The following is a 12,771-nucleotide window of genomic DNA, read 5'->3' as shown; positions in this document are numbered from 1 at the left end:
CTCAGCTTTAACATCAGAAGGGTTTTGATTTTCAGTAGCACAGAAGGGTCCTTAGCGTGGCTGATACTTCCCCCTGGTGACCCCTGGACCCTGTGCAGCTTGGCGATGTTAGCACCGGGGCTCCTGCATGCTGCTGTCAGAGCAGCTGGGCGAACAGTTCACTCTGTGCCAGCCTCTTGGCATTAAATTTTTCCTATCTTAGCAGGGAATGGGGACTCTCTGATTGTGAAGGACCCAAACCTCGATGGCCAGGCCTGTAAAGTTGTCCCCACAGCACTTGGCTCAAGACACAGAAGACACACACATCTGTCCCTCAGCCAAGGTCCCAGTTCCTTCCACAGCTCATGGGAGGGCTGCTGTCCTCTCTTATTCTGCCCAATTTCACATGATATATGTTTTGTACTTTGGTTACAGAGGGAGGGAGGGAGTGGCAGAAAAGAGGAACAGAGGAAACAGTGCTCTGCTTCTCATGTAAGAGCTCTAATTCTCTCTTTCCTGGAGGAAGTACAAACCGCATGAAAGTGTCCTCTTTCTCCTCTTTCTACACAGATCCCCCTCCACCCTTATTTTCTTGGCTCTTCTGAGACCAGTCTTTTGCCATAAGAGGGCAAAGAAGAGGGTGAGGCAAAGAATGTGTGACAACAATTCTAGTTCTTCTAATTTCGAGTTCCAGAAACCAGGTAAAATCATACTTTTCTCCATATGCAATGTACCCACCTGAGCACCTGCCATGGTCACGCTGGCTCCATGACACCTCCCCTGTCACCTCTCACCTGTCCCCTCCGTCCCGTGATGGAAACATGAGGAAAGATGCAACACCACTTCCACAGCCTTGTGGAGGCTTAATTCTTTTTTTTTTTTTTAATTTTGGAGTTTCAGAGCAAAACCAAATTGTACTTATTAAAAAGCAAGGTTCCCAAACCAAATAATAAATGATTTTGAAAGGAAATTTTCTAATCAGCTATTTAGGATATTTGGCTTTACTCCGTTTTACAAATACCAAATTGGTCTTCACTGATCTAGTCCAGTGAGAAAGGAGACTGAAAAAAACCACAAAATAACAAAGTTAAAAGTGACTCTTTTTTTAGCATTGTAATTTTAAGGAAATTTCACAATTACATACATACATGTGTATATGAGAGTAATCTTGTATGTTTATATACTCATCTAACGAATGTTTTCCAATCATCTACAATACTAAGCATGCCAGCTCCTGCTGGGTGCTGAAGATATCAGAGTTAATATAACAGTGCTTTGATTACCTATCACTACATAACAAACCACCCCAAAGCTTAATGCCTTAACATTATAAGCAGGTAGTGGTGACAACTGTGTAATAATGTGAATGTGCTTAATGTCAGTAAACTGTATACTTACAAATGGTCAAAATGATAAATTTTATGTTATACAAAAAAAATTGAAAAAGGAATACTATAATTCATTATGTTCTCTCATAGTTCAGTGGGTTGACTGGGCTCAGCTGGGCGGTCCTCACTCAGGGTCACTCACGTAATTACAATCAGATGGTGGCTGGGGCTGGAGTCGTTTGAAGGCTTGACTGGTCAGGACATCCCAGTTGGCTTGTTTCACAACTGGGATGGCTGGAACAACTGGAGCTTGCTGGCCCTCCCTCCCTCGCAACCTCTCTCCCACTCTCTCTGTCAATCTCATTCTCCCTCTGTCTCTCTCACCATGTAGTCTCTGCACAAAGCCAAATTACGCTTCCTTAGAGCCAGGCAGCCCACAGCAGTCACACTTATGAATTCCTTCAGAGCACAAAGAGACCAAGGCAGACGTTGCCAGGCTCTCCATGGCCTAGCTTCAGAAGTCATCAGCTTCACTTCCACTGAATTCTATTGGCTACACAAGAAAAGCCTAGATGCACTGTGGGAAAAAATTACCCAAGGCATGAATGTAGGGAGGTGTGATTTGGTGGGGCGGCCATCTTTAGCAACTAGCCAAGATAAGCAAGCATGGTCCCTAACCGCAAGGAGCTAATACTAACTAAATAAACACTGAACTAAGAATTTTAAGCCCTGAGTACTAATTTTGGCTTTGCCATGTGGTTGTCAAAGTCATTTAATCTTTAACAATGAAACAACAAAAAACAATCCCTACTGAAATGGATTTTTAATGGCGTATAGAACTAGGTACTATGCAGCAATGAACAAATCATGCTTCCAAAGAGTATTTGTGGATATTGCTCACTTGGAAAGCAGAACACATAAAAAGTGTATATTTGTAGACTATTCCTAATTTTGCTAAAAAGACACATGTACACACATACACATATAAACGCCCAGAGATAAGACCAGAGAGAATCCCATGAACATGTTTTTTTAGAGATTTTTAATTTTGAAGTTTATCATGTAATTTATTTATTTATTTTAAAGATTTTATATATATATATATATATATATAGAGAGAGAGAGAGAGAGAGAGAGAGAGAGAGAGAGAGAATGCGTGTGCGTGAGTTAGCACGGGAAGGGGCAGAAGGAGAGGGAGAAGCAGACTCCCTGCTGAGCAGGGAGCCGGACTTGGGGTTTGATCCTAGGACCACAGGATCATGACCTGAGCCGAGGCAGACACTTGACCTACTGAGCCATCCAGGGGCCCCTCCCGTGAACATGTTTAAGATGGTTAGGATGTGTTTGTTTTTTCTTTCTTTATACTTTTCTAAATTTCCGCAATGAACATCTATTGCTTCTAAAACAAAAACTATCTTATAATATAGTATATTTATAACTAACATCCTGAAGAGAAAGGAAAGTGAACAATTAGTTTTTATGCTTATATCTGGAACCTGGGCTTCCCAAGATAACCGTCTGAAGATGGCAAATTAGCACTGAATCTTAATATGATACTTGGTAAAAGTGAAGCAAAGACTTCAGGGTGTCTGGGGTGAGGTTCACAGGACTTCAACATGAACAACTTTATATAAAAGGAGTCAGGCAACAGAGAATTTCCTAAATCTCCTAAGAGCAGAAACCACTTCTTGACATAGGAAAGAGTCTGAGGTCCCTGGGTTCTGCCTTGAACGCTGAGGTTCTTAAGAGAGAAGTGCTTTTGACTATGATATTTGTGTGATGCCATTTGACCTGGTTTCCAAGCTTCCAAAAAAGAGAATAAGAATTTTTTAAAAAGGTGAAATGTTAAATATAATTAAATATGTATGTATGTCTCCACAGTGTATGAGGCCTTCCATCAAGGCCATCCATTGGGGAATCCAATAAATTGGAATGACGGTGGGAAGAAAGTCCTTTCTTATCTCACAGGAAGGTTATATTGTTATATGGAAGGGAGCAGGAACACGTTTCAGTGGGAGGACCCCATGAGTGGTGAGCGGAAATGAGAACTTAGTGGTGATATGGTGGCTAGCTGAGCACGAAACCATAACTCCCGTGGCTCGGCCTCAAATCTATGTCACAGACAATGAAATATAGTGCAGAAACCAAGGTTTTATTTAAAAGTAACTCAAGTTCTTCATTTTTCAAGGACTGTTAAAAATACTGAAGTGCATAGTTTACAATACCACCCTAAAATTTTCTTTCCCCTCTATGGGTTGTCTGCTAGTTATCTGCCCCAATGTCCATTTTCCTTCTCTTCCTTAGAAGTAGAACCTGGGATTTTACTGGACCCCTCAAATAAAATAGAAACCTCTCCCAGATACTGCCACATGACTAAATTCTGGGCAACGAGTTTAAGTGCAAGCGTTGAAGGCAACTCCTGAAAAATCTCCTCAGAGTGTGTCAGCAGGCCTTGTCTCTTCCTTCCTCCTTTATGCTGGCAACAGTACAGATGATCTGACTGGAACTGAAACTCCTATTTTGCACCAGGGGAGAGCATGCTAAAGACAATGGAATGAGAGAAGAGAAAGACCCTGAGTCCCTGATGTTCATGGAACTCCCATGATGGTGATGAATTACCTACATTTGGACTTTTTAAAATGATTGAGGAAGAGGAACAATCTTCTGTCCTAGGTAAGCTATTTTTCTTCAGAGAATTTTCTGTTGCTTGCAGCTAACTGTAATCTTAACTGATTCAAAGTCAAATCCCTTAGATTTCATATTTCTAAATGCTCCTTTCCTAAAATTTCCTAGAAAAACTGTTCCCTACTTGCAGTCTCCAGGATCCCAGTCCCAAGAGGCTTTTCTCTCCTTTCCCATGAAAAGAACATCTCACCTCCTCAGTGACTGGGCCCTTCCTTCTGCTCATTTATGCTCCTGACTCTGAGGCTCCAGCTACCTGTCCTCATTCTCAAATCCTGCACCCCATACCCCACACAACTGGTGGCAATGGCAGGGCCTCTTTGGAAGTGGAGGGGAAGAAAATAAGCAAGCAGAGGCTAATCTTTCTTTCTTTCTTTCTTTCTTTCTTTCTTTCTTTCTTTCTTTCTTTCTTTCTTTCTTTTTTATTATATGATCTTTCTTATGAGGAAGGGGGCAGGGAGTTGTGGGGAGATTCACACATCAGTAACTTTTACTGTATCACACAACTTTTGGGGAAGTGAAATAATTAAGGGAAAATTTCAATGTTGAAAAGATGCCTTTTCACATGTGCAAATAGCTTTATAGAAAATGTGTATTTTTCTTATGATTATTTCTTATATTGAACAAAAAAATTGCAAAGAGAGAAATTACACAGCTCTTTGAGATGATAATATTTGAGGAAGGACAATTCTGGAGCAGCGTTTTAATTATTTTCACTCTCACACTTACATGGCATTTAAACGCATCACTTCATTTCACCTTCTGAACAACCTGAAGGGTAAATACTATTATCGTCCTCTATACATAGGAGAAAGCGGAGGCTCAGAGAGGTCAAATGCCTTGCTCAAGTTCACATAATATGTCAAGCTGTATCACTGTTCTCAAATATTGCCTGTCCCACACCATGGTAAGATTAGACCCTGTCACATCTTTGACAGCAGGCTTGCCAATGTGACTTGCTTGGGCCAATAAAATGTGAGTGGAGGGCCAATATCGATTCCAAACACAGGCTTTAAGACTGATTCTTCTACCTTCTTTTCCTTGCCATGAGACCTGCCTGCCTGGGTCGAAGCTGGGTCATGGAAAAACTAACTATGTAGAGTTGAGCCACGGCTGGAGGACACTTTCTCTGACCAAGAAATACCACCGTGTTTATTTATTCCTGTCACAGAATTTAGACTAAGGGGGCTGATGCATGGACTCAGTGACTGGAAAGCCTGCGCCTGAAAGCCCAGCGCACCCCAGGCAGCACTGGCTTGCTACTCCCTGGCATTTCCGCACCGTCTAAACAGCTGAGGGAGCGGCAGCAACCCTCCACTCCCTACTGCATCCTCCGTCTCCCATGGTGGGAGTTTCTTCAATATACTCGAACCCGGCAATCTACTACCGTAGTCCCGTAGGGATGTTTCTCAGAGGGTCTGCCATCAGGCCGTTCTAGTACAGTTCAACACACAGCCCTGTTCTTGACCGGCGCCCCGTGCCCCTGGGGCCCAGCTGCCGCAGGCCTCAGCTGGACAGTGGCTTTTCTGCCCACCAGAGGACTCTCACTCTGTCACCAAACCCCGGCTTCTGACTCCACAGAAGGCCAAACGCGCTAGGAGAGTTTCCCCAGACACTTCCCTCCTTCCCCTCTTCGCCTGTTCGAATGCCTCCGCTTTGTAAGAGGAAAAAGACTTTGAAATTAGGGGTGTCACTGTAGTTCTAAGACAGAAGGCTTTTAACAAGCCACCAGAAACAGGCTACTTGTATCTCAGCTGCATTAAAAAAAGGAGATCAACAGTGATCTGGTCAAGGTCCAAGCAGGACGGCAACCATCAGAGAGAAAGCTAGTAGGTAGGCCAGAGCTGTACCAGGACACCAACAGTGGCTGCCATGGCTGCCAAGGAGACCCAGAGTTCCCCAGATTTCACGGCAAGGTTAGGAATCAACTCGGACACTATGTGACAGGAACGTGGATGTCCCAGAAATCCACTGGGTGGAACACAATTTGCTCATCCTCTCTAAGGCTGGTGTGGCCTGAGAAATTTGCATGATACTCTGATCGTGTTTATCATAGCAGGTGCTTTTTTGCCAAAAGTATTTTTCCACCACCAGCAAATACATGGGTACAATGACTTGTGACGACGTGAAACTGGGTGAGTTTTCCCATATCTTGTGATCAATAGTAGCATTGTTAGTTGTTTTAAGAGAATAATGGGGAAGTTTTAAACATCTACCAGGAAACAAAACTATACCGGTTATAGTTCTTTTTAAGGATAATTACTTATCCTTTGGATTTTTTTTTTTTGAGCCAATATGGTTTTAGTAACCACGTTTAAAGTTTATTTAAAATCTCATTTCCTCTAAGGCTTATTATGAACTGAGTGGAAAAAAATCTCTTTACCACAGGGCAGATGACTCGAGGAAATGTGAGGAAATGTGGAGATACATTTCTGATGTATTTTGTGGACAAGAATACCTTCTCCAGAAAAGGTACGTGTAAACTCACTACGTACCTGTGCACCTAAGCGGAAGGCCCAGCGTTTCATTTGCCGCAGTCCTTCTTCAGAAAGAGGGTGAAGCCTGAGAGAAAATGGAGGAACAGAAATCAGAACAGGGGATTACCCAAAGACTCAAAGGAGGAACCTTCAAATATGCTTTGCCAGATAGGTTTGACTCACAGTACAGAAGTGATGCCAAGGTCAATTAGGGCTGTATTTTACTGTCTTTAGAACAAACCAAATGTGTCTTGTAAATGGATCCACTTCTATGTGCAAATATTCTGGGAAAGTCCTATGTGTGTGTGTGTGTGTGTGTGTGCGCGCGCGCGTGTGTTTCCCAAAAGCTAAGAGGAAAGGGGATTTTCCTCACTCTGGTGAAGCTAACGGAAGAGATCTGTTTCTAGGGGCCATAAATCCCGCTGGCAACAGCTGTTCCAACTGGACAGAGGGGGAACTCAAAAGGAAGAATGGGAACAGCTGTTATAACTGATACTATGCCCCTCATCTCTCCCTGCAGATTCCTTTTACTAACCGTTCTTCAAGTCTTCTTTTTCACTTGTTCACATGACATCTGTATTTTAATACTCTTTCCCCACACCTCCTCATGGCCACTCCCTCGTCTCCCTGAGGTCTTGCCCAAATGCCACCTTCTCATTGAGCCTTCTCTGCCCGCCCCCCCCATCTAAGAGTGCGGCGCTTTCCTCTCTAAACCAACATCCCCTAGTCTCCCTTTCCACTTTTCTTGGTAGCACTATTTTATTCTCTTAAAGTGTAATATATCATGCATGCGAAAGAAGATATATATTTGTAAATTACAAATCACACTAATAGACTAAATACCCACGGAGTTTACCACACCATAAGAATTTAAAACATTTTAAATACACCGTTGTCTTCCTCGTCATATTCCTGATATGTGCACTAGAAGAATGTCCTTCGTAGTATGCATAATTTTAACACAAAACTGAAAACAACACAAATACCCATCAAAGAATGGATAAATGAACTCTGATATATTCACCCAGTAGAACACTCCTCGGTGGAAATCAGTGAACTACAGTTATACACAACTGGGTGTGGATAAATCTTAGAAACATAATGAATAGAATAATTAAGTCCCAGAAGACCAAACAGAATATAATACCATTTACATAAGGCTCTACAACAAGCGAAAACAGTGTTATTAGCATGAATCTTAACAACTGTTAACACACTGAGACATGCTCATCATCTTTATCTCAGCTCACTACTCAGATAGGACTCTTCCACTTCAACATACATGTAAAACAATGTCTTCTAAATTCACGCCAATTTTAAACAATCTTAATTCCCCAAATACAAAACTATATTTAACCTTCCAAGTTGGAAAATAGAAGTCGATCTTGACATCTTTTGCTTCTTGCCCACCATATAAAACAGATCACTCAGTCAGGTAACTTCACCTCTTACATCTGGCCCCAATCTGCTCCCAGTTTCCCATCTCCCACCTCCTTAGATCAGCTCTTTAACTTTGAATTCTAGATATTTGACGGTTTCCTAACCCACTTCCCCATTTCAGTCTATTCATAGTTTTTCCATGAGTTGTCCAGAAGATTAATTTTTTTCGTTTTTATTTCAATAAATTTCAACTTAATTTAATATGAGCATAACTATGGCCTGAAACCTGTAGGGCACAAGAGGTGGGGTCCTCATCTTTCTTTGAGCATCTCCACTATTTGGGTGAGAATGAGCGGGTGGGGGTATTGGGTCCTACTTAAAGGGTGCTGTCGTGGTTTTCACTTGACCATCCTAATTATCCACTCCTCCAACATGGCAGCAGTCCAGTCATTGCTTCTTTTGGGAGGCACAGTGTATGTTCATGTCAGGGCGCACTGCGTTCTTGAGGGAGGGCTCATCTCACCATTTAGTTCTGGGTGTAGGAAATCTGATCCAGCTCAGTGTATCCCAATCTCTTCATTCAGTTAGATTCTCAAGCCAGCTCAAACTGGCCAATCATTAAATTTTCTGAAATTTTGTGAGCTGCTTATTAATCCATTGGTAGCCTGAAATCAGCCCTGGTGGGAGAATTCAAACAAATTGGCAAAAACTACAAATCAGTTCCAGTTTTTTCTTATGAAAAGCCAGTTGTTAAACATTTACTAGTATTTACTAGAATGTCCACAGCTTTCTTCTCTCCCCAGTATCCGCTCCACTGCCCCTTGCTGCTGGAACCTCTTCATCCCAGTCGTCTTGGGCAGAGGACCGACAAAATGGTTGAAGCCTGGTACTGCATGCTGTTCAAGTCACTCAGAGGAAAACCATTAATCTCTCTTCAAATCTCTGCTCTTTCTGCTCAAACTAGGACATAAGCAGTCTGAGCAAGCAACTGCCTAAGCAGGCATACAGCTCAGGAAAGACATACCCATCTTCCCTTCTTGGAGTATTCACAATGTCTGGAAGCAATTCTGTTGGAGTCTCCTTCCCATTGGAGAGGGAGAAGGACTAACATCTCATATAAACAGTACTCCCTGACGATTTTCCTGGGGCAGCAGTCCTCAAACTTTCTACCTTAGGACTCTTTTACCTTCTTAAAAAATATTGAGGACCCCAAAGAGCTTTTTGTGGGTTATGTCTATTGAAATGACTGTATTAGAAATTAAAATGGAGGGGGCGCCTGGGTGGCACAGCAGTTAAGCGTCTGCCTTCGGCTCAGGGCGTGATCCCGGCGTTATGGGATCGAGCCCCACATCAGGCTCCTCTGCTATGAGCCTGCTTCTTCCTTTCCCACTCCCCCTGCTTGTGCTCCCTCTTTTGCTGGCTGTCTCTATCTCTGTCAAATAAATAAATAAAAATAAAATCTTTAAAAAAAATTAAAATGGAGGAATTTTTAAAACATATAAATACAGAAACATACATTCTCTTAGCTACTAGAGTGATGACATCATGTCATTTCATGTAGCCTCTAGAAATCTCCACTGTATATTCGTGAAAGAATAAGAATGGAAAAAGCAAATAATGTCTTAATATAACTATAAATGTTTCGGCTTTCTTGACCCTCCCATGTAAAGTCTCAGGGACCTTTAGAGTTCCCCCTCCACTGTTGGGAGACAATTCTCCATGAGCCTTTCATGTTTCTGCATGCCTCGCTAGTACAGACACCCACTACCTTTGATCACTACCTTTTCAAAGATGTTTGTGTTGTGAACAACTTTGGAAAACTAAAGACATTGTCTCCCTCCCAGTGTTTGCTCAGAGAAAAGGGCAAGTTTATTGCTGTCTAATATAATAAGGATAATGTCTCTTTCTGGAATGTATATTGCTCTTGACTGTGTATTTATGAATTATGCAACTATAACCACAATCTAATTTTAGAACATCTGCATCAACCCACAAAGAATTAGCATTACCCTCTATTCTTCCTCATTCCTCTTCAGTCCTAAGATTTTTAAATGATTATCTCTTCACATTTTTAAGAATTTGACATCAACAAAAACTTCCCTCACTTAAGTAGATGATAAGAAAGTTAAAATCATTTATTAGCAACTAATAAAGTATTTCCAACAGCTGAAATTATAAAAAATCTAAAAGGCATTTTTTTCTTTAACAAAGCTATTAATATTTCCTATGCAAATGTGAATGGATTTCTAAATACTATTGAACTTTTTCATTTTATGTTAATTATCTATTGCTTAGTAACAAATTACCCCTAAATTTGGTAGCTTACAACAATAATAAAAATGTATAATCCCACATGTCTGCAGATCAGGAATTTAGGAATGGCTTGGCTTGGCATTTCTGCCTCAGGTCTTCCATGAGGTTGTAGTCAAGTTGTGAGTAGAGGTTACAATCATCTGAAGACTTGACTGGGGATGGAAGATCTGCTTCCCAGGTGGCTCACTGATACAGCTGGTAGGTTGAAAAAGCTCCCCAAAAGATGTCTGTGTCCTAATACCCAGGATCTGTGAATATATTACTTTACATGGCAAAAAAGGACTTTGCAGATATGCTTTGGTTAAGAATCTTAACATGGGGAGATAATGCTGGATTATCCACGTGGTCCCAATGTAATCACAGAGTCCATATAAGATGGAGTTAAAAGTATAGAAGGAATAGTAGAGGGGCACCTGGCTGGCTCAGTAGGTAAAGCATGCAGCTTTTGATCTCAGGGTTGTGAGTTTGTGAGTTCGAGCCCCACGTTGGTATAGAGATTATCTAAAAAAATTTTTTTAATTTTTTTAAAAAAAGGATAAATAGTAGAAGATGTGAAAACAGAAGCAAGAGGTTGGAGTGATACAAGAAGGGACACATGAGCCAAGGAATGTGGGTGGTCTTGAGAAGCCAAAGGAAACAGATTTTCCCCTTTGCACCTCAGGAAGGAGCCAGTCCTGCCAGCACCTTGACTTTAGTCCAGAGAGACTGATTTGGGATTTATGACCTCTGTAACTATAAGATAATAAATCTGTATTGTTTTAAGCCACTACATTTGTAGTAATTTGTTATAGTAGCAAGAGGAATAGTAGTAGTTGGGAAGTTGAGGCTGGCTATTCACAGAAAGCCTCATTTTCTTGCCACAGGGACATCTCCACAGAGCTTCTTAAATGCCTTCATGACATGGTAACTTGTTTCCCCCAGAGCAAGTGATCCAAGAAAGAACAAAGTGGAAGTCACAATGCCTTTCACCATCTAGCCTCAAATATCACACTCGATCATTTCAACAATATCTTATTGGTTACACAGGTGAGCCCTATCCAAGATGGGAGAGGACTATGTGGGGCATGAATTTGAGAAAGCAAGAGTCATTAGGGTTCACTTTGGAAGCTGGCTAGCACACACAAGTCTTTTAGATGGTGATGAAACTCTAATTTAGAGAACACATACATCCTTAAAAGAGCAATCACCTTTGTCTAGTTTCTACACCACTGAAGAGTACATCAGCCAGCAATGACCGGATGACCAATATAGGTAAAGACAGACATTGGGGCCCTTAGCTCACAGAAGACATAGCCTGATTTCTCTGACATCCCTCCTTCTCCCTCGATACAGGCCTTGGGTTGGGGCAATGTTCCTTGAACACCTGCAGTATAAATTCATCCAGCAGCTCCATGGACCCTGTCATAGTGTGGGTCTCCAAAAGCAGAGCCTGAAACAAAGGCTTGCCTGCACATAGTTTATTTGGGGAGTGAGTCCAGGTTAAGACCTGGAAGAGTGAAGCAAAAAATGAGGGAAAATCAATAAAAAGATGGGCTTACAAATTAGCCACCATTATTGGCAACTGAAGTTCATTCTCATAGGACCTTCTGGGGACCCTTTTCAAATGCATTCAGAATGATACCAGGTGATGAACATGGCAAGCTTGATCCATCAGTTCCCACCCCTTGGTCAAAAACTGCCCCATGGGCATTCGTTTTCCACACCTCCAGGTTGTGCATGTGGAGGTGTGGAACCCAAAGCCATGGCAGCTGAGCGCCCCTGGGGCCATAAGCCAGAGGCATGCTGAAGAGTTGCAAGGAAGGTGCTATCGGGTTGCACCTAGGGGAAGCTGGTAAGTCTGTGTGGAAATTGGTCACCACAACAGACAGTGAAGAAGTGGATGGAGAGGATTTGGAGTACTCCCCTAGTAGTGTTCCGTATTTGCTCTTTGTCTGGGATAGAAGTCTGCAACTGGCCAGGGAAGTAGGTAAGTACACGCCCAGATGGCAAAGAGCCACCTTGGCCATTCTTAACACGCAATATGGTGGCAGAGTAACACATGCTATGTTTCTTCCTGGGGACCTTATGAAACTCTGCCTTCCACGGGAAAGGAGAAAGCGAAGTCTTTTTGCCATTCCCTAAGTCCCAACTGGTGTACCTATCCCAATGCCTAACCAGAAGCCCTCTAAAATGGGAGATCCTTACCATCCCATTTGTTCTCAGGTTTGGAACCTAATTACCAATTTTAGAGCCCAAGGGAAAATCTCAATCATTATTCTATTAGTAAGCATATTCTAGGTCACCCAGATGACCACCATATAAACAAACACGCAAACAAACAAGGGAGCCCTTTTCGTGTTCGTTGTCTGCGTTTGTGTTTACTAAGGTCAATTACCATAGCCCGTGGCAGTTTTTTAAAAAGTAGCTAAAAAAACCTCTTTGACATTCTTCTCATCAAGACCTCAAGACATGGGGTCCGTGCTCCCTCCCCCTGCATAGGAGTGGACTTGTGGCTCACTGTAACCAATAGAATACGCTGGAAATGACCTTGTGTGCCTTCTGAAGCAAGTTCCGAGAACGTGAGGCAAGCTCCACTTTGCGAGCTGGGACACTCGGGAGCTGGGAGCTGCCAT

General features: G+C 42.2%; 1 long non-coding RNA gene across 4 annotated transcripts; it reads left to right on the top strand.

Annotated features, from left to right (window-relative positions):
* The first annotated feature begins 3,718 nt into the window (after positions 1 to 3,718).
* Positions 3,719 to 11,017, top strand: LOC123781336 (uncharacterized). 4 transcript variants are annotated; one of them, XR_006776669.2, is made up of 4 exons: positions 3,719 to 3,980; positions 6,049 to 6,124; positions 6,378 to 6,461; positions 10,694 to 11,017. It is a non-coding gene; the product is annotated as an uncharacterized LOC123781336 (long non-coding RNA). The 4 variants fall into 4 exon arrangements; XR_006776671.2 differs by lacking the exon at positions 10,694 to 11,017 and adding an exon at positions 8,650 to 10,683; XR_006776670.2 differs by lacking the exon at positions 6,049 to 6,124 and having other exon boundaries at positions 3,730 to 3,980; positions 10,694 to 11,002.
* Positions 11,018 to 12,771: the final 1,754 nt, after the last annotated feature.

This window comes from Ursus americanus, chromosome 1 (genome assembly GCF_024610735.1).
Source record: "Ursus americanus isolate L20-20 chromosome 1, mUrsAme1.1.p, whole genome shotgun sequence".
NCBI lineage: Eukaryota > Metazoa > Chordata > Mammalia > Carnivora > Ursidae > Ursus > Ursus americanus.
This window is presented reverse-complemented; position numbering and strand designations above follow the sequence as displayed.